Source organism: Zalophus californianus, chromosome 4 (genome assembly GCF_009762305.2).
Source record: "Zalophus californianus isolate mZalCal1 chromosome 4, mZalCal1.pri.v2, whole genome shotgun sequence".
Classification (NCBI taxonomy): domain Eukaryota; kingdom Metazoa; phylum Chordata; class Mammalia; order Carnivora; family Otariidae; genus Zalophus; species Zalophus californianus.
Genome location: NC_045598.1, coordinates 84,070,573 through 84,092,408, shown reverse-complemented (window position 1 = coordinate 84,092,408; position 21,836 = coordinate 84,070,573). Strand labels below are relative to the sequence as shown.

The following is a 21,836-nucleotide window of genomic DNA, read 5'->3' as shown; positions in this document are numbered from 1 at the left end:
ATTTTATTGACGATTTGGTAAAACTGAATCAAACTTTTAATATTTTACTTTGATCAGTGTTGCCATCTCTGGCACATAATTACAGAGTATTAGTATTGTCTTGCACTAAATTAAAATGCTACAAAAGAAAATAATGTAATTAAAGAGGACAAAGAATGTCTGCCATGCTTTCATTATAATCAATAAACTGGCCTTAAAATGAACTGAAATTCAAGGGGTGCCTGGTGGCTCAGTTGATTAAGCATCTTTCTTCAGTTCAGGTCATGGTCTCAGGGTCCTGGGATCAAGCCCTGCATTGGGATCCCTGCTCAGTGGAGTCTGCTTCCTCCTTTCCCCCGACCCTCCCCACTGCTCATGCTCTCTCTCTCTCTCAAATAAAGAAATAAAATCTTTTTAAAAAAATGAACTGAAATTCAAGTCAAGTTTGAAGAGGGGTAAAACAGAAGAAGGGGCTTTCTAGAATCTTATCTTTCTGTTACTTAAAGTGAGATCTTATATTTAACATCTATTTTTTGAGTTCCTAAAAAAAGGTATTGAAAGTAATGACATAGTCCCTACCCCAGGGATTGCTTATAGTATAGTTTTCATCCATTGGTACTGACTACTTGGTATAGTGTATTGAGAAGGATCTGAAATCATGTCCAGTTTAGGAGAGAAGAGATTATAAATAATTGATGATAATGACTGCTTGCGTGTGGGACTAGCATCTTATGTATGTGTATTTCCTTACTCTAATACAAGACATTAAAGGTAGTGAGATATTATCTCATGGAAACATCAAATAACCCTACATCTATATCCTTATCTTCTTTATGCAAATAAAGAAAGAGTAGGAGGTTAAGTAATTTGCCAGAAGTCAACCAGCTATTAAAGAGCAGAGCTGGGATTTCAACTGAAGTGGGTCAGACTTCAGAGAATATGATCGTTTTACTTGGCCATATGGTCAATTTATAATGGAGGAACTAATATTAGTTCTGATTATCAGAAAAGTTTCATAGAGGGATTGGGACTTCTGCTAAACCTTGAAGAATGTGTGGCGTTTAATATGTGGGAAGAAATGTGATAAGAGAATAGCATTAGCAAATGTGGAAAGATGAGAATAAGACTTGGTGTTTCATGGAGTGATTGAGTCAGCAGTACCTGGTGGGAAAGCAATGAGGATGTTGTTAAGTGTGGCCAGGTGATGGAGTGCTTTAAATGTCAGGAAGAGTATGAATTTAACTCTATAAGTAATGGTAAGTCACAGAACATTATTGATAAAAACATTACATTAGGAAGATCAATGCAGTGTTGGACTATTGTCAGCAGGCTTCATGGGGGTCAATGAGAACAAGTAGGAGAGATTAGTTCCAGTGAATTTGAGCATAGGTAATTATAGTACACACGTTTTATTGAACAACTTCTTTGTTTAGACATTGAACTAAGCACTTGACATATGTTATCTTAGTTAATCCTCACAACAATATTATGTATTGTGATCTTCATTTCATGGTGAGAAAACAGGTTCAGAGAGGTCTAGATCACAAAGTTTAGTGGTGGAGCTGATCTTCAATCCTGGGTGATCCAAGTCCCCTGCTCAGAATAAATAAGTAGGAAGGCCTGTATGTGAGTGTTGAGAAAGGAGGAACTGATAATTGACTTGGGGAGATATTAAAAGCACTTGGTTTCAACATTTTGGCCTGCTGCCCACAGTAAGAAATAAGAAATGCTCAACCCAGGACATATCAACTCACGGATATAATCTGAATTAGACCCATGAAACAGCATTTATTACCCTTATTATATATAATGTGCTCTAATGTTTTTGTTATTTTATTAATATTTTTCTGATTGTTACTAAAGACTTTAAATAGTTTTTAAAAAGCTTATTTATTTATTTTAAGTAATCTCTACCCCTAACATGGGGCTCAGCCTCAGGACCCTGAGATCAAGAGTCATGTGCTCTTCCGACTGAGCCAGCCAGGTGCCCCACCCACTAAAGATTTTATATTCTACTAAAAGATGGGTTGTGGCTCCAAACTGAAAAACTCTGAGCTATAAAATATGAAAGAGACAAAAAGCTGAAAAGTCATCTCTAGGTTTTGCTTGAGCATTGATAAAAATGCAGGAGAAACTGGAAAGGGCAATTGATTAAGTTTCCTGCAGCTCTAGAACAAATGACCACAAACTCGGTGGCTAAAACAGCAGACGTTTGTTTATTCTTTTACAATCCTGGAGGCCAAAAGTCCCAAATCAGTAGCACTGGAGCAAAGTGAAGGTGTTGGCACAACCACTTCCTCCAGAGGCTCTAGTTTGAGAATCTGTTCCTTTTGTCTCTTCAACTTCTGGTGGCTACTGGCATCATTGTGGCTGCATCACTCCAGTGTTTACCTCCATGGTCACATTGTCTTCTTTTGTGTGTAATTTCCCTCTGCCTCTTTCTTTCTTTATTTTTAAAAAGGCTTTATTTATTTTACAGAGGAAGAGAGAGAGAGTGAGCATGTGAGTGGGGGGAGGGGCAGAGGGAGAGAATCTTCAGACTCCCCACTGAGCTTGGAGCCTGATCCCAAGACCCATGAGATTATGACCTGAGCCAAAACCAATAGTCAGATGCTCAAAAGACTGAGCCACCCAAGCACCCCCTTCAGCCTCTTCTTTTAAGAACACTTGTGACTGCAGTTAGGGCACACTTAGATAATCCAGGATAATCTTTCTATCTCAAGATTCTTAACCCAATGACATCTGGAAAGCAATGAGAACTGCACATCTACAGGAACATAGGTTTATCAGGTAATTATGCCCCTCCCTTCCTTCCTTCCTTCTTTCCTTCCTTCCTTCCTCTCCTCCCCCCTGCCTCTCTTTCTTTTGTACTTCCTTTATTATCCACCTAAGAAATCACAATATATTAGACATAGAGCCACTTTGTACAAATATAGGATAGTGCCTAGCACAGTATCTGCCATATAGCAGGTGTTTGATAAAATAGCTATTGAATGATTGTGGTAATTCTTTTTTTTTTTTTTTTAAGTGACCTGTCATTCTAAAAAATCTAGTCTTTTTCTGACCCATTATATGTCTCTTCTTGGCCAACAGAAACCTGCTTTCACAATTTGGCAAGAGACCTTAGAGAACATAAGGTTCTGGTTGTAACCCTTCATTTTTACTCTTGAGGTAACAAAAACAGAGGATAAGTGATAGCAGTGGAGATAAAGAGGGAACGAATTTAAATAAGAGGCCAAAATTAAAGGCCACATGAGAATGGGTCCATTTTAGATGGTGGGTTTGGGATTTATTGAGTCGAGGCAGGGTCTAATCAATTGGAGATGTTCTACTTGAATTCCATTTATGAAATGCTCAGTATCATGGAAAAGGCAAGTTTATGTTTGGTCCATCAGACAGCATTCAGTTTTGGCAGTGAGGTTCAGGGTAGATAGTAGCTGTGGCTTAGAACCCTGTCTTGCCTCTTTTCTCTGCCTGACCTTGGGCAATTTACTTAGCTCTGCATTGCCCTCAGCACTCAGTGGTAGAATGTCTATAATACTGTAATACCTTTCACTTAGGGTTCTTGTGAGAGTTAGGATAGTGCATGTGCCTTGGTCAAAATGAGTGCTCAATAAATGCTTCTTATTCTTGCTATACTTTATTTGCCTTATTCATTCTCATTCTCTCATGAATATACACTGGAGTTTTCCAGTGGCTCTGTGATGTGTCATATGATGCTGCAACAGATCAAATACAGAAGATGTAAGGATCCAGCTGTCCTCTGTTAAGCACTAAAGAGATTTGCAAAAATTTAACAATACTCCTCTCACTAAAGTCTTATTTTCGGCAATCATAACAGCAATAGCGAAAAAAATACTATGTTAACATGTAATGGGTTTATTTTTATCATTTAAAAATGAATTTGGGGCGCCTGGGTGGCTTAGATGGTTAAGCGTCTGCCTTTGGCTCAGGTCATGATCCCAGGATCCTGGGATCGAGTCTCGCATCGGGCTTCTCCCTTTCCCTTTACTGTCTCCCTTGCTTGTGTTCTCTCACTCTGTCAAATAGATGAATAAAATCTTTTTAAAAAATTTAAAAAATGAATTTTTAAGTATTGAAATATTTCTCACTTTTAATTTTTAATACTTATAATGATAGATATCATCCATATAAATGAATATCTCTTTGGGGTCCACAGTAATTTTTTAAAAGTTGTAAAGGAGTCTGGACCGAAAAATTTGAGAACTGCTAATGCAGAGGCACGAGAATGGAATCCAGTAGGATAGTATCAACTTCTCAGAGTCCAAGCTCCATTGAACATCTTACTAAATTTGGTTCCTTTTGGGAACAGCTGACAAGGAGCTGATGAAGAAAGAGCCTGGTAGAGGTGGACATCTGGCAGGGAGTGATAAGGGGAGTTACAGCTGGAGACTTTAGGGGAAATTGTAGGCCTGGAAAAGGGTGCTTTTAGATAGAGCTAAGCCTCTCTATTTAGTTGTTCCCACTGTGCCCCTTCCCACTACTATTTATTTAGTTTTTCAAGTTTTTATTTAAATTCCCGTTAGTTAACATACACTGTAATACTAGTTTCAGGTGTAGAATTTAGTGACTCAGCACTTCCATACAATACCCAGTGCTCATCACAAGTGCCCTCCTTAATCACCATCACCTATTTCACCCATCCCCCTGCCCACCTCCCCTCTGGTAACCCTTAGTTCTCTACAGTTAAGAGTCTGTTTCCTGGCTTGCCTCCCCCTCCACCCGCCCATGTTCATCCGTTTAAGAGTGCTTTAGGATGAAAGATTACAATAATGTATTCTAAGAATTATTTGTCTTATAGGTTTTTTTTTTAATCATGCTTTTGGCATGCAAAGTGTCCACTGGGGACTGTTTCTGGAAAAGGTTTAATTATGACTGCAGAAATCTCTGTCATCACCTGAGGCTTTATACAGAAGGAATGAAGCTCTACTTACTTAGAGTCTATTCACATTTCACACAGCTTTAGAATAGAGAACCAGCTCTCTGGCATCTTTTTTAAAAGCCTCTCTCTAAAATCCTATAAAGAGGGGTTTTTGTCAATTGTGACTAGTTCTTTTTTTTTTTAAGATTTTATTTATTTGACAGAGAGAGACACAACGAGAGAGGGAACACAAGCAGGGGGAGTGGGAGAGGGAGAAGCAGTCTTCCGGTGGAGCAGGGAGCCCTATATGGGGCTCAATTCCAGGACCCGGGGATCATGACCTGAGCCAAGGCAGATGCTTAACGACTAGTTCTTAAGGAGAAAGATTAAAGTGATGGTGTTCTTTCATCTCTCTTCTCTCCTTTTAAAATGGTTTTAGAGAATTTAGTAGTGTTGATTGCCAACCAGGGATCACAGGTCAAAGTGTATATGACATCATTTATTTTCCAGTCTGCACTTGTGATTCATAGCCTGCAGTGGAATGTTTTAATATTTGTAGATACATTGTCTTCTCCTAGCCCTAAAAATGTTCTTTTGCAAAAAAATCTTGTGCAAAACAAAGATTAACGGCTTAAAAAGAAATGAAAACTAAACTCCTAAGTTTCTGAGTGAATTTTGCAAACTAAAATAATTCTTTTGCATGATATCATTTACTTTCCAAGGTTTCAGTTCTATGCAATCTGATTCTTTTGCACCTTTTGTAGTTAATTGAAATAATTTGCTAATCACGGTTATGCCTTAGAGTTGCCAGAAAAAACAATTATTTTTTTAGTATAATTATATTCCAAATACTGCATAGAACAATATTTATATTGGTTGTTTATCTGAAATTGAGTTTAAGCAGGCATCCAGTATTTTAATTTGCTAAATTTGGCAACTCTACCTAAGCACAACTAGGTTCCTTTGTTTGTCTTTACTTAGAATGTATAGAACAGATATGTATTTCCAAGTGGTTTTGTAGTTAAAGGCACACAATTTTCTCAATGAAACAACTATTACTTGGCAAAGTGCTCTTGTATGTAAAACAGAACCCTTAATTCTCAGAAATGGAGTCCAAAAACGAGTACTGGTCTACTGGTCTTGCAAATCAAGTTTTGCTGCTTAGCTTGGGAAACGTTGCCTTCTGGTTACTGGGTAAGCTGGCTCCACCCAGCTGCTGAAAGGAGATACAAATTGTAACAAAACCGGAAGTTGGCTAGGCTGCCTTCGCTTCTCAAGGTAAGCGTCTCCTTCTGTTCTCTTTAAGCCAGAGCTCTTTGCAAAGTGTTTAAAAATTGAAGCCAGCTAAGGCAACAGTAATGAGAGCAGGCGACTGTGATCATGGGGGTGGCCGGCGATGCCGAATGAATGCTTTAACAAATTATGTTCTGAAGCTTGTATTGAGCTAATGAGTTTTCACAAACAAGTTAGGATAATAAGGTGTCCTGTGACTTTGACTAACGAGCTTTAATCCCAAGAAATGGGTGATTATAAGTAGAGTCATGCTTGGGGTCCTGAAAAGCATGGACTTTATTCATGCACGTGTGTTTCTTTCTCCTTTTAAAAAAAAAATTGAAACTGTGGAAACTTTTATAATTAAACTTAATGGCATAATTACCTGTATGCAGATTACTTAGAGCCTTAGTTGGTTTTAAAGTATGTTTTAATCTAGAAATTTTAGCTCCCCCCACCCCCTACCCCTGGTGTGCCTTTAGAATTTCAGAAAGGCTCTGGTAAGACCTTTGGCACCCCCCTCCTTTTTTTTTTTTTTTTTAATCTTGTCAGTGCTTACCTGGGGGCAAAGGAGATTTTTCAGTTTGTAAATGTGTTATCAGGGATATTTCTTTACAAAGCTAAACTTTTAAGTTCAGATATTTTCTTTTTCTTCTGAATTAAAGAAAAAGTGGAAAGATTTGAGGACTATACGGAGGTGTAGGCTAAAATTTGGTTTACTGATTTGTTGAAAACAATGAGCTAGACATTTTATTTTGTTTAAGGGGATGAGTTCTGGTAAGTTGCTTAGTAAGCTAACATGTTGACTATTTTGGCCAAGTGTAGCTTCTGTTTCACAGCTCTCCATTTGGGTAATGTCAGATTCTCTGGAAATCACACTGTACAAGCTCTATTTTCAAGGTTGTCTGCTAGTCAGTGGGAAAGGGGATCAACAAGCTGGCCACAAGTCACCAGTTGGGGCAAGTGTGATAACATTTTTTATTAGCAAAAGCAAAACTTCTGGAGGTTCCAAAGAGAGAGCAGTTACAGAAGGTGATAGAATTAGGCAAGACTCCATGGAAAGAAGGAGATTTTATTTATTTTTCTTTTAATTTATTTATTTTTATTTAAATTCAATTAACATATAATTTATTATTGGTTTCAGAGGTAGAGGTCAGTGATTCATCAGTCTTATATAGTACCCAGTGCTCATTACATCATGTGCCCTCCTTAATGTCCATCACCCAGTTACTCCCCCCCACCCGCTTCTCCCCTCCAGCAATCCTCAGTTTGTTTCCTACTAAGATTGTAATGGGAGACCTGGTTTATGGTGGGCACTGTGCTAGATGTTTCATATGTATTGCTTTATTTAACCTTCACAAAGCACCTTGGTATTTATTGCATTTTCTCTTCACAAAACAAGAAAACCAAAGCCTGGTGAGGTTAAATAATTTGCCCACAGTCACTAAGATGGTGCCTGCTGGATTCAAACTTGCAGCTGGATTCGAACTATGTGATTTTGATGTCCAAACTGTTCACTGTCTCACAGGATACAGTAGTTGATGGTATTTGAAATGGACCTTGAAAGAGGGGAGGAGGTTTTATTTACTAAAACAAAAACAAACAAAAGCAGTGAAAGTAACATAGAATGAAAATAGATAAAAGAAAAAAAGCTAAGTTGTTTTATTGTATTTCTTTACAGCCTTTATATATCCGTATTTTGTAGTTATAAATTATCTTTTATTATATTATAAGCCACTACATGCTTTAAAATTTTTAGATTATTTTTATATTATGAACACTACATGCTTTTAAAAAATATGCACAATACAATGAGGATTAAAAAGAGGAAGTCCACTCCTCTTCCCCTATTGAAAACACTCTCCTGGGGGTAACCACTCTTGAGAATTGTTAAAGGATGGAGTAGAAGGTTTTTTTTTCTTTTCCCTTTAACTTTTAAGTAACATTTCTTTCATTATACTACATATCATTTTGTAATCTGCTTGTTTTCATTCCTCAGTGTGGCAGGCGCATGTTTCCACTTAAGTATATGCAGACTCATGTCTTAGGGATTTTGTGAAACGAGTTGATACTTGCAAAGCACTTAAAAGAAGAATACCTAGCTCCCATAAAGCACTCAGTAATTATTAGCTGTTACGTTTGTCATTTACTATTCTTTTTTTAAATGTTTTTCCTTTATTTTTATTTATTTATTTGACAGAGAGAGAGAGAGCACAAACGGGGAGTGGCAGGCAGAGGGAGAGGGAGAAGCAGCCTTCCTGCTGAGCAAGGAGCCCCAATGTGGGGCTTGATCCCATGACCTAAGCCAAAGGCTTAACTGAGTGAGCCACCCAGGTGCCCCATCATTGACTTTTCTATTTCATTCTTTTAAGTGAGTGAGTATACAGTATTCTATAGTCTGGATATAGTCTAGCTTATTTTTGTAACCACACAAATTGTCTTAAATTTTTGTTACTACAAATATAATTTTTGTCTGTGTGAGTTTTTCTTTTTTTAAAATTTTTTATTGTTATGTTAATCACCATACATTACATCATTAGTTCTTCATGTAGTGTTCCATGATTCATTCTTTGTGCATAACACCCAGTGCTCCACACAGAATGTGCCCTCTTTAATATCCATCACCAGGCTAACCCATCCCCCCACCCTCCTCCCCTCTAGAACCCTCAGTTTGTTTTTCAGAGTCCATCCTCTCTCCTGGTTCGTCTCCCCCTCCAACTTACTCCCCTTCATTCTTCCCCTCCTGCTATCTTCTTCTTTTTCTTTTTTTTTAACATATGTTGCATTATTTGTTTCAGAAGTACAGATCTGTGATTCAACAGTCTTGCACAATTCACAGCGCTCACCATAGCACATACCCTACCCTATCACCCAGCCACCCCATCCCTCCCACCCCCCATCACTCCAGCAACATTCAGTTTGTTTCCTGAGATTAAGAATTCCTCATATCAGTGAGGTCATATGATACATCTCTTTCTCTGATTGACTTACTTCACTCAGCATAATACCCTCCAGTTCCATCCACATTGTTGCAAATGGCAAGATCTCATTCCTTTTGATGGCTGCATAATATTCCATTGTGTATATATACCACATCTTCTTTATCCATTCATCTGTCGATGGACATCTTGGCTCTTTCCACAGTCTGGCTATTGTGGACATTGCTGCTATAAACATTGGGGTGCACGTACCCCTTCGGATCCCTACATTTGTATCTTTGTGGTAAATACCCAGTAGTGCAATTGCTGGATCGTATGGTAGCTCTATTTTCAACTGTTTGAGGAACCTGCATACTGTTTTTCTAGAGTGGATGCACCAGCTTGCATTCCCACCAACAGTGTAGGAGGGGTCCCCTTTCTCCGCATCCCCGCCAACATCTGTCGTTTCCTGACTTGTTCATTTTAGCCATTCTGACTGGTGTGAGGTGGTATCTCATTGAGGTTTTGATTTGGATTTTCCTGATGCCGAATGATGTTGAGCACTTTTTCATGTGTCTTTTGGCCATTTGAATGTCTTCTTTGGAAAAATGTCTGTTCATGTCTGCTGCCCATTTCTTGATTGGATCATTTGTTCTTTGGGTGTTGAGTTTGATAAGGTCTTTATAGATTTTGGATACTAGTCCTTTATCTGATATGTCATTTGCAAATATTTTCTCCCATTCTGTCGGTTGTCTTTTGGTTTTGTGGACCGTTTCTTTTGCTGTGCAAAAGCTTTTTATCTTGATGAAATCCCAATAGTTCATTTTTGCCCTTACTTCCCTTGCCTTTGGCGATGTTTCTAGGAAGAAGTTGCTGCGGCTGAGGTCGAAGAGGTTGCTACCTGTGTTCTCCTTTAGGATTTTGATGGACTCCTGTCTCACGTTTAGGTCTTTCAACCATTTGGAGTCTATTTTTGTGTGTGGTGTAAGGAAATGGTCCAGTTTCATTCTTCTGCATGTGGCTGTCCAATTTTCCCAACACCATTTGTTGAAGAGACTGTCTTTTTGCCATTGGACATTCTTTCCTGCTTTGTCAAAGATAAGTTGACCATAGAGTTGAGGGTCCATTTCTGGGCTCTTGATTCTGTTCCATTGATCTATGTGTCTGTTTTTGTGCCAGTACCATACTGTCTTGATGATGACAGCTTTGTAATAGAGCTTGAAGTCCGGAATTGTGATGCCGCCAGCTTTGCTTTTCTTTTTCAATATTCCTCTGGCTATTCGGGGTCTCTTCTGGTTCCATACAAATTTTAGGATTATTTGTTCCATTTCTTTGAAAAAAGTGGATGGTATTTTGATGGGGATTGCATTGAATGTGTAGATTGCTCTAGGTAGCATTGACATCTTCACAATGTTTGTTCTTCCAATCCATGAGCATGGAAAGTTTTTCCATTTCTTTGTGTCTTCTTCAATTTCTTTCCTGAGTATTTTATAGTTTTCTGAGTACAGATCCCTTGCCTCTTTGGTTAAATTTATTCCTAGGTATCTTATGGTTTTGGGTGCAGTTGTAAATGGGATCGACTCCTTGATTTGTCTCTCTTCTGTCTTGTTGTTGGTGTATAGGAATGCCACTGATTTCTGTGCATTGATTTTATAGCCTGCTACTTGACTGAATTCCTGTATGAGTTCTAGCAGTTTTGGGGTGGAGTCTTTTGGGTTGTCCACATACAGTATCATACCATCTGCAAAGAGTGAGAGTTTGACTTCCTCTTTGCCGATTTGGATGCCTTTGATTTCTTTTTGTTGTCTGATTGCTGTGGCTAGGACTTCTAATACTGTGTTGAATAGCAGTGGTGAGAGTGGACATCCCTGCCGCGTTCCTGACCTTAGGGGAAAAGATCTCAGCTTTTCCCCATTGAGAATGATATTCGCTGTGGGTTTTTCATAGATGGCTTTTATGATATTGAGGTATGTACCCTCTATCCCTATACTCTGAAGAGTTTTGATCAAGAAAGGATGCTGTACTTTGTCAAATGCTTTTTCTGCATCTATTGAAAGGATCATATGATTCTTTTTTTTTTTTTTTTTTTTTTTTAGATTTTTTTTATTTATTTATTTGAGAGAGCGAGAATGAGAGAGAGAGAGCACATGAGAGGGGGGAGGGTCAGAGGGAGAAGCAGACTCCCCGCTGAGCAGGGAGCCCGATGCGGGACTCGATCCCGGGACTCCAGGATCATGACCTGAGCCGAAGGCAGTCGCTTAACCAACTGAGCCACCCAGGCGCCCCGGATCATATGATTCTTGTTCTTTCTTTTGTTAATGTATTGTATCACGTTGATTGATTTGCGGATGTTGGACCAGCCTTGCAGCCCAGGGATAAATCCCACTTGGTCATGGTGAATAATCCTTTTAATGTACTGTTGGATCCTATTGGCTAGTATTTTGGTGAGAATTTTTGCATCCATGTTCATCAAGGATATTGGTCTGTAATTCTCCTTTTTGATGGGGTCTTTTTCTGGTTTTGGGATCAAGGTAATGGTGGCCTCATAAAATGAATTTGGAAGTTTTCCTTCCATTTCTATTTTTTTGGAACAGTTTCAGGAGAATAGGTATTAATTCTTCTTTAAATGTCTGATAGAATTCCCCTAGGAAGCCATCTGGCCCTGGGCTTTTGTTTGTTGGGAGATTTTTGATGACTTCTTCAATTTCCTTAGTGGTTATAGGTCTGTTCAGGTTTTCTATTTCTTCCTGGTTCAGTTTTGGTAGTTGATACATCTCTAGGAATGCACCCATTTCTTCCAGGTTATCTAATTTGCTGGCATAGAGTTGCTCATAATATGTTCTTATAATTGTTTGTATTTCTTTGGTGTTGGTTGTGATCTCTCCTCTTTCATTCATGATTTTGTTGATTTGGGTCCTTTCTCTTTTCTTTTGGTAAGTCTGGCCAGGGGTTTATCAATCTTGTTTTCTTTCAAAGAACCAGCTCCTAGTTTCGTCGATCTGTTCTACTGTTCTTTTGTTTCTATTTCATTGATTTCTGCTCTGATCTTTATTATTTCTCTTCTCCTGCTGGGTTTAGGCTTTATTTGCTGTTCTTTCTCCAGCTCCTTTAGGTGTAGGGTTAGGTTGTGTATTTGAGACCTTTCTCATTTCTTGAGAAAGGCTTGTATTGCTAAATACTTTCCTCTCAGGACTGCCTTTGCTGTATCCCAAAGATTTTGAACAGTTGTGTTTTCATTTTCATTGGTTTCCATGAATTTTTTTAAATTCTTCTTTAATTTCTTGGTTGACCCATTCATTCTGTAGTAGGATGCTCTTTAGCCTCCATGTATTTGAGTTCTTTCCGACTTTCCTCTTGTGGTTGAGTTCTAGTTTCAAAGCATTGTGGTCTGAAAATATGCAGGGAATGATCCCAATCTTTTGGTACCGATTGAGACCTGATTTGTGACCTAGGATGTGATCAATTCTGGAGAATGTTCCATGGGCACTAGAGAAGAATGTGTATTCCGTTGCTTTGGGATGGAATGTTCTGAATATGTCTGTGAAGTCCATTTGGTCCAGTGTGTCATTTAAAGTCTTTATTTCCTTGTTGATCTTTTGCTTAGATGATCTGTCCATTTCAGTCAGGGGGGTGTTAAAGTCCCCCACTATTATTGTATTGTTGTCAATGTGTTTCTTCGCTTTTGTTATTAATTGCCTTATATAATTGGCTGCTCCCATGTTCGGGGCATAGATATCTACAATTGTTAGATCTTCTTGTTGGATAGACCCTTTAAGTAGGATATAGTGTCCTTCTTCATCTCTTATTACAGTCTTTGTTTTAAAATCTAATTTGTCTGATATAAGGATTGCCACCCCAGCTTTCTTTTGGTGTCCATTAGCATGGTAAATGGTTTTCCACCCCCTCACTTTCAATCTGGGGGTGTGTTTGGGTCTAAAATGAGTCTCTTGCAGACAGCATATGGATGGGTCTTGTTTTTTAATCCAATCTGATAGCCTGTGTCTTTTGATCGGGGCATTTAGCCCATTTACATTCAGGGTAACTATTGAAAGATATGAATTTAGTGCCATTGTATTGCCTGTAAGGTGACTGTTACTGTATATTGTCTGTGTTCCTTTCTAATCTGTGCTGCTTTTAGGCTCTCTCTTTGCTTAGAGGACCCCTTTCAATATTTCTTGGAGGGCTGGTTTCGTGTTTGCAAATTCCTTTAGTTTTTGTTTGTCCTGGAAGCTTTTTATCTCTCCTTCAATTTTCAATGAGAGCCTAGCTGGATATAGTATTCTTGGCTGCATATTTTTCTCGTTTAGTGCTCTGAAGATATCATGCCAGTCCTTTCTGGCCTGCCAGGTCTCTGTGGATAGGTCTGTTGCCAATCTAATATTTCTACCATTGTAGGTTACATATCTCTTCTCCCGAGCTGCTTTCAGGATTTTCTCTTTGTCTCTGAGACTCGTAAGTTTTACTATTAGATGTCGGGGTGTTGACCTATTATTATTGATTTTGAGAGGGGTTCTCTGTGCCTCCTGGATTTTGATGCCTGTTTCCTTCCTCACATTAGGGAAGTTCTCTGCTATAATTTGCTCCAATATACCTTCTGCCCCTCTCTCTCTTTCTTCTTCTGGATCCCAATTATTCTAATGTTTCATCTTATTGTATCGCTTATCTCTTGAATTCTCCCCTCGTGATTCTGTAGTTGTTTCTCTCTCTTTTTCTCAGCCTCTTTATTTTCCATCATTTGGTCTTCTATATCGCTGATTCTCTCTTCTGCCTCATTTATCCTAGCAGTTAGTGCCCCCATTTTTGATTGCACCTCATTAATAGCCTTTTTGATTTCGACTTGGTTAGATTTTAGCTCTTTTATTTCTCCAGGAAGGGTTTCTCTAATAACTTCCACGCTTTTTTCAAGCCCAGCTAGTATCTTGAAAGTCATGACTCTGAACTCTAGGTCCGACATCGTACTAATGTCCGTATTGAGTAGGTCCCTGGCTGACGGTACTATCTCTTGTTCTTTTTGCTGAGGTGATTTTTTTCGTCTTGTCATTTTGTCCAGAGGAGAACAGATGAATGAGAGAACAAAATGCTACCAGGTTAACAATGTCCCCAGCAAATATACTCTAAACAAATCAGAAAAGACCTGAAACCAGGGGAAAAGAAAGGGAAAGAAAGAGAAAAGAAAGAGAAAAGAAAGAAAAAAAAAAAAACAAAAAGAAAAAGATAAAAACAAAGACAGAACAATACAAAAAAACAGAATATGATCAAATATGAACAGGCTAGTGCATAGATCAGTGCCACACACTAGATTTTGGGCGTATTTTGGTCTGTTAGAAAAAAGTGCCTCCTAAAATTTTAAAGGAAGAAAAACTTATATATGTACAAAATAAGGGTTGATACAATGAAGGGATGGAAGATGACTGTAAAGATGAAAATTATAAAAGGTTTTATAAAAGGGATTGATAAGAAGTTGTTTGAAAAAAGAAAGATTTAAAAAAAGAAAAAGAAAAACAAAAACGAAAGAAAAAAAAGGTAGAGAATGTGATCAGGCAGGAGACTAGAACAAAGCCATACACTAGTGATTTAGGGTATATTTTGATCTGTTAGAAGAAACTGTATCTCAAAATTTTAAGAAAGAACAATTCACATATCTATGCCAAAAATAAGGGTAACTACTATGAAGGGATAAAATATGATTCTAAAAATGAAAAATAAAAGATGTTTTTTTAAAAAAAGGGATTGAGAAGATGTTGGTTGAAAGAGGGAAAAAGAAAAATTAAAAAAACAGTTAAAAAAATTAACTTTGAAAAACTAATGAATCATGGTAAAAAAAGCCATGAATTCTATGTGTAGTATTACCCTAGCGCTGGAGTTCTCCTGTTCTCTTTGATTGGTAAACTTGGTCTTGGCTTGCTGGCTGTTTGTGCTGATCTTCTGGGGGAGGGGCCTGTTGCCGTGGTTCCCAAATGTCTTTGCTGGAGGCGGAATTGCCCCACCCTTGTCCGTCCGGGCTAAGCAATCTGCTCGGGTTTGCTCTCAGGAGCTTTTGTTCCCTGCAAGCTCTGGTACAGCTTTGGAGGACCAGGGTGAAAATGGTGGCCTCCCAATCTCCACTCGGAGGAGCTGAGAACTCAGGGCCACGCTCCTCAGTGCGCCCCCAGAGAAAAGCAATCACTCCCATCTCCCTTGTCTCCCGCCGGCCGCACTGCGTGCTCACCCGGCCTGTGACTGAGCGTTTCTATCTCTGGCACTCGACCCTGTGTGGAGTCTCCAAACCCAGTAGATCCCTGCGGTGCACTCCTGCACCGCTCCTCCCTGGGGAGGGAGGGGGGTCTCCCTGGATCTGCCGATTGTTGGGTCCCTGCTGGAGGAGCAGTGGCCCAACTGGGCTGCAGATCACAGTTTATGGCAACCCGGAGCCGAGAGCCTGCGCCTCCGCTCTGTCTCTGCAGCCGGCTTCCCCAGTCCAATACCTGGGAGCTCTGCTGCACTCAGGCACCCCTGGTCTTTCTGTGACCCCAAGGGTCCTGAGACCACACTGTCCTGCGAGGGTTCCACCCCCCGCTTAGCCACTGGAGTGACATCCCTCCGTGGAGCCGACTTCTCAAATTCCGAGTTTGTGCTCCGCGGCTCTATCACTTGCCAGAAGCGGCCGACGGAGGCCCCCTCCCCCGCCGTCTAGCCTCCCGAATATCGCCTCGGGTTCACTTCTCCGCACGTCCTACCTTCCAGTAAGTGGTCGCTTCTCTGTTCAGAGAGTTGTTGCTACTCTCTTCTTCAGTCTCATGTTGAGTTCGTAGGTGTTCAGAATGGTTTGATCCCTATTCAGCTGAATTCCTGAGACCAGATGAAATCCAGGTCTCCTACTCCTCCGCCATCTTGCTCCGCCCCCTGTGTGAGTTTTTCTGTAGGATAAATTCCTAGAAGTGAAATTCCTAGGTCAGAGGTTAAGCATATTTTAGTTTAGTAGGATACTGTCAAATTTCCTCCAAAAATATTGTGCCAGTTTACACTTTTCATTGTGATGAGTGTGCTCATTTTTCTACATTCTTGCTTATACTGGATATTAGCAGTCTCTTGCATTTTCCATAAAATGACAGGCAATGAATTTCTTTTTTTTAACATAAAAAGCATAGTGTACAGAGATTTTTGTATCTTATTTTTTCCCATTTAACATCTGTTTTTACATGGGTAAGAATTTGATGCATGAAATAATGGAGGTCCCAGTTAGAAGGCAGGACATGGGTAGAAAGAAGGAGTGGTGCTTATTCCAGGAGTTAGTACAAATGGTACGTTGTTGCAAGAGCATGGGAGAAAAAAAATCCTTAAAATGGGGTTGGGCTGAATAGTATGAAACATTAAATGTCTAAAGTTTTTGTCCTTAATAATTCCTGGGAAGCTGATGAAGGTTTCTGGGGAGAAGAGTGATACGATAAGAATTGTGCTTTAGGGAAATGATCTCTGATGTTGTGTAGGACAGATTGGAATGGAGATAAAGAAACAGAGGCCAATTGAGAGTGTTTCATTAATTTTGGTGACAGACAATGAAGGCTTTGTGCTTGGAGGTGATGGCGGAATGGAAAGTGTCAAACAGATGTAATAGAAAGAATGGAAAGTAGGAGAGAGATGCAAAAGGGGTAGGTAGGAGGGTGAAAGGGTGGAGGAAGAATCTGAAGAGCTTGTTTGATAATTGGGGTCTAAAAGAGTATTTGGGGTCAAGTCTTGAGAATATGGGGTTTCGAGTATTGCTGACCAGAAATAGGTTGACAGGCCACCATCAGAATAGGGAAGTCAGATGTAAGAGCTAGTGTGGAGGAAAAGATGATGAATTTCATTGCAGGCAAATTAAGCTTATTGCTGTCCAAACAGCAATCTACATAGAGTCGGAATTTGAGTGAAAGCATTGTGGAGATGTGGGGTGGGGGCAATTGGAAGATTTGGGAGATATCTTAGGGATGAAAACAGGCCATGGAAATGATGATGAGATTGCAGAGAAATGTGGGGGCCAAGGTAAAAAGTCTTGGGAGTGGATACGTTCATGTATGAGGCATGAAGAGGAACCAGACTTAATTACAATATTTTTACAATGACTATTTCTGACAATCCTTTAAGGGCCCCCAAAAGTCCATGCCCACTTTTTTCTTTCCATCTTTGGTTCTTTTATTGCTTTTGTTCAAATTATGTACATTCTGAACCTGTTTTCCTCCATAATGCCTTGTTTACTTACCATGTCAGCCTTCAGGGTCTGATCTGAAGTTATGGATGGCTTATTGGTTAAAACCTCAGAAGCCAGATCAGAGACCATACTTGTCACCACTCATTTGCTGTGCCTCTGATAAATGTCTTAATCAGTGCCCTATTTTACATAGTGGGAACGATTATACCCTTCACACCTTCCTGGGTTGTTTTTAGGAATGCATGCTGAAGGGTGCCTGGGTGGCTCAGTCGGTTGAGCGACTGCCTTCGGCTCAGGTCATGATCCTGGAGTCCTGGGATCGAGTCCCGCATCGGGCTCCCTGCTCGGCGGGGAGTCTGCCTCTCCCTCTGACCCTCTTCCCTCTCGTGCTCTCCATCTCTCATTCTCTCTCTCTCAAATAAATAAATAAAATCTTTAAAAAAAAAAAAAAAAGGAATGCATGCTAAATCCTTGACATGATGTCTGACATGTTGTAAGCCCTTGGTAATTGTTAGCTCTTCTTATTTTCTCCTTATACCTCTAAATATCTATAATGAAATACAATTTTTTCCTGTTCTGCCCCTGTGTGATCTTAGACTGCAGTTTTTTATAACCTCCTTGAGCTTCAGTGTCTGTATGAAAAACAAAAAAACAAAAAAAACCTTTGTATGTTTCTTCCAAGGATTAGAGTTCATTTCTGTGAAGCACCTACTGTGATGACTACAATGGATTCAATAAATAGTGTCATTTAAATGATAGATTAATAGTATTTGCTTTTGTTTCATTATTAGTTTTGCATTTTTAGAGAAGGGGCCATTCCACTTTCTACCTAATTTTGTTTTGAGGACAGGGCTATTGTGAGGGCCATGTGGAACAACCCAGATGAAAGCTCTATATCATGTTATAAGGTATTTGCTTCCAATCTTTTTTCCAGAGTTGACTAAAGAAGATGGAAACATTACTTGCTGAGGATGCTGTGGTTAGGGAAACCAGGATTAGATTGTAGAGTTCCCCATTACTTTTTCTTTAGTGGTTTCCTCTACCTTTCCCTTTACTTTTTCTTGCTTTTACTTAAACTCTAAATTCTTTTTCAGAATTTTTTTCAACCATTTATGTTGTTAGACCTGACAGATCTCAAATTGGTATCCAATATGTCATTTTTGGTGCCCTTTGTTTTTTAGAACCATCTCTGAAAATGTCATAACTCTAATTGTTAACTAAAAAAAAAACTTTTTTTTCTCTTTGCTTCCTGCTGTGCAAATGGAGTCTGAAACATTTTTATCTGAAGAAGTGGAAATACTTGACCTATTTTTCAATTTCTCTATAATTTGACATTCTCCTATCAGAGTCAACTTAATTTTTGATGTGGAAGTTTTCTATGAAGTTAAAGTTAAATTGCTGGAAAGAAAGGGAGCACATTTTCTGAAATATTTCAGAAGGCTTGAACAAATTAAATGCAGGTGAAAGAAAAATATGAAAATCTTACTTGTCTAACCACAACAGTGTTGGGAAGAAATTAGCACGTACTGCTGATAAGGAAATTTAATAGTGATAATAAATAATGGCAGTTATCATTTATTGACAACTTGGTGTTTTTAGGCATCAAACTAGTTGTTTTAATGTCCATTCTTTCAGGAACTTTAGTTCTATGAAAGAGTTCTCTATATTGCTTCTTAGGCTCCTAGAGTGGACTCAATATTTTGTTTTTTTTGTTTTTTAAAGTAAGTTCTACAACTAATGTGGGGCTTGAACTCAGGACCCTGAGATCAAGAATTGCATGATTTACTGACTGAGCCAGCCATGTGCCTTCAAACACTTGTAGTTTTTTTCTAAAGTACTTTCTGTGCCCAATGTGGGGCTCGAACTCATGACCCTGAAGTCAAGAACCCTATGCTCTACCGACAGCCAGCCAGGTGCCCTTCAACATTCTGAATTAGGCTAATTTAGATTTCAACTTTGTCACAGTATGCCCCCACTCACATTGTTCATTGTGAAATTTGGATCCTTGCTGGATTTATTTTCTTTCTACATCCTTCTCTCTGCAAGGAGGGAGCAGTGATGCAAAGTGAAGAGAGAACATGGACATTGCCCTTACATTTAGGTTCTAATCCTAAAAATATATGTGATTTAGGGTACATTCCCTGGCCTCTGTTTTTTCATCTCTAAAATGAAGATACTATCTGCTTATTGTAAGAATTATATTAGATATAGTAGTATCTTCTAGGTTCTCATTAAATGTTTGTTTCTTTTTCTTTTTCTCCATGCTATGTCCTCTTTCTTCCCTTCTGTGTAATAGAAATGTAATCCTTTTCTTTATGTCTTAGAAATTTCATTGCTTTCTGCGTATCTCTTGTGCCTAGTCTTAACTGTTTTGACTTAGTCTCCTTATCCTTCTTATGGTTCGACCTATTTTTCTAAAATTCTTTCCACCTAACTCTGCCACTCTATTTCCACCTCTTTCTACCTCTAGCCCTAGTCCCTCTTAGGTTTTTGGTCACAGGCCTGTCACGTTTACCCCAGATCCTATTCGAAATGCTGATGTTATTGCAAATGTGCTGGGTCCCCAAATTAATTTCCAATTCCGCTTGGAATTTCAATTCCATTTCCCAAGAGAAGCAATATTATAAATGGTGGTTCTGTTTCTAGGCCCAAAGCCTAGAAGCAAAAGCATGTTTAACTTAGAAATTAATTGAAATATTTTACACTTATAACAAAGGGAAAGAGAATAATGCCATTGTAATTCTAGTAATAAAATAAAACGAAAACTATATTGAGTAAGGAGTAGTTATTTACTTTGAACATTGTGGAATGCAGTTGATGGAAATTCTGAAAGGAACGTTTAGATGCTTTAGGGATTGCAGTGTTTTTATGCTATGATTAATTAAAATTTTTTTTCTCATGCAGAAGGTCACCGTGAGAATGCTCATTTATTAGCCGTATTTATAGTTTCTGTTTAGGCTCACAAATGGAATAAAAGAGAATAAGACATTTTCATTGAATAAGTCCATCTCCTATCTCCAAGATCCTCCCTATTGCTTGGCTTATTTTTCTTTGGTTCTGAAAACTCTCCTTTTTTACTGAAATCCTTGATACTCCTAATTTAGAGCTTGATTCGAGGCTGAAACTTAATGGTCTGTATATGCTCTAAAGTAATTTTTCAAACTGCAGGTTAAGATCAATTGATAGGTTGTACAATAATGATTCAGTAGGATAGATAAAACCAACATAAAAAAAAGGAATAGAAAATGTATGAATTTATCCCAAGTGATAAAGGTAAATAATGTCTCTTGAAATGTTTGTTGGGTCATAATGTAAAAATATTTCATATTTTCCTTATCTGAATATGGTAAAAAATTACATAAATTCCCTGCATGTAGCAACCCCCCCAAAAAAAACCCCAAACCAACATTTTCTAAATTATTTAAATATTTTATAGTGAATCCTTCTGGTTAAATTTTTTTTTTTAACAACTCATTCCCCATAATTAAGAAACCTTGTTACCCCATAGCTGTGCATTGATTAAGACTCTCACTGTGTGCTTATACTCATATCTTGGTAATGTAGATTGAGTGTTACTGGCCTGAGTTCCTACAATTTTTGTGTGAATGTTAACTTTCAGCTTTTTGATGCCTTAATTTAAAATGAATGACTAACAATGAGAGCTAGAGCTTGATTGCAGTATAACTAGACTTGATTAGTTATTTGCTAGTTGAATCATCTGACATGGTTTTAAAAGATATGCTTTCCTCCATTTCTTCTTTTTCTCACATGTTCTTGGAGTGACACAATAAAAAGACATTTAATGACTAATTTGTTAAAAATTCTTAACACAGTCTCCTTATTCTAATGATTTTCTTACACCTAAATGTTTTCCAATTGGATTCTTCTCATTTTATCTGAATTTTACTTTGTTTTAATTAAATATATTGTCTTGATTAATATCACTTGCCTCTGTGGTCCACAATCACAATAATTAAATATTCATGCAAGTACAAGAATTTGGTATTTAAATAATAAAGAATACATTTGTTTTGAAGTTTTATCTTTGAGATGTATGTAGAACATGGTATAAGCAGTCATCATACTTTTTTTTTTACTAAATGCCTGTTTTTCAGACAAGAAAGAAAACTATGTAAATATCATCAGGTTTGGGAATATTTCAGTTAGAGAATCAGGATACCTTCTCTTAATTTTTTAAACTAATCTGTTTCTCTTTGGGCAGACAAAATGCAAATTATGATACTTTTGTTTTATCTTCTATATTGTACCCACCGTCGAATATGAATATGAAAAACTTTAAAGAATCATACAAAATTGGTGCGAGTTTTTCAGTGCTTGAAGACCTCATAACAGAATACAATATAGTTCATTATCCACATTACATGATTTTAACTTAAATGATTCCTTGAATAACTTCTTATTCTCTTTCATAACTATGCAGTCTGTTGGCATAGGTTGGCTAATGAATTACAGTATTACTTTGAAAAAAGGCTGTTTCTTAAACCATTAACTGGAAAATCCGTCAGTAGCCATTGTAATGTAAATAGAGCTTCACCCTTCATGGTCAGCATCTGACCAAGGATAAAGAAATTGATGGTTTACTTCTCTCCCTGACTAC

At 38.3% G+C, this 21,836-nt stretch overlaps 1 protein-coding gene across 2 annotated transcripts in view; it reads left to right on the top strand.

Moving 5' to 3' along the window:
* Positions 1-6,112: 6,112 nt before the first annotated feature.
* FRRS1 (ferric chelate reductase 1) overlaps positions 6,113-21,836 on the top strand; it is a 57,048-nt gene continuing 41,324 nt past the window's right edge. The window contains exon 1 of one of the 2 annotated variants that reach the window (XM_027582773.2): positions 6,113-6,139. The gene's annotated coding sequence lies outside the window, so the exon portion shown is untranslated. Of the gene's footprint in view, positions 6,140-8,483; positions 8,505-21,836 lie in introns of those variants that run through there. The other variant, XM_027582782.2, reaches the window with a different exon arrangement.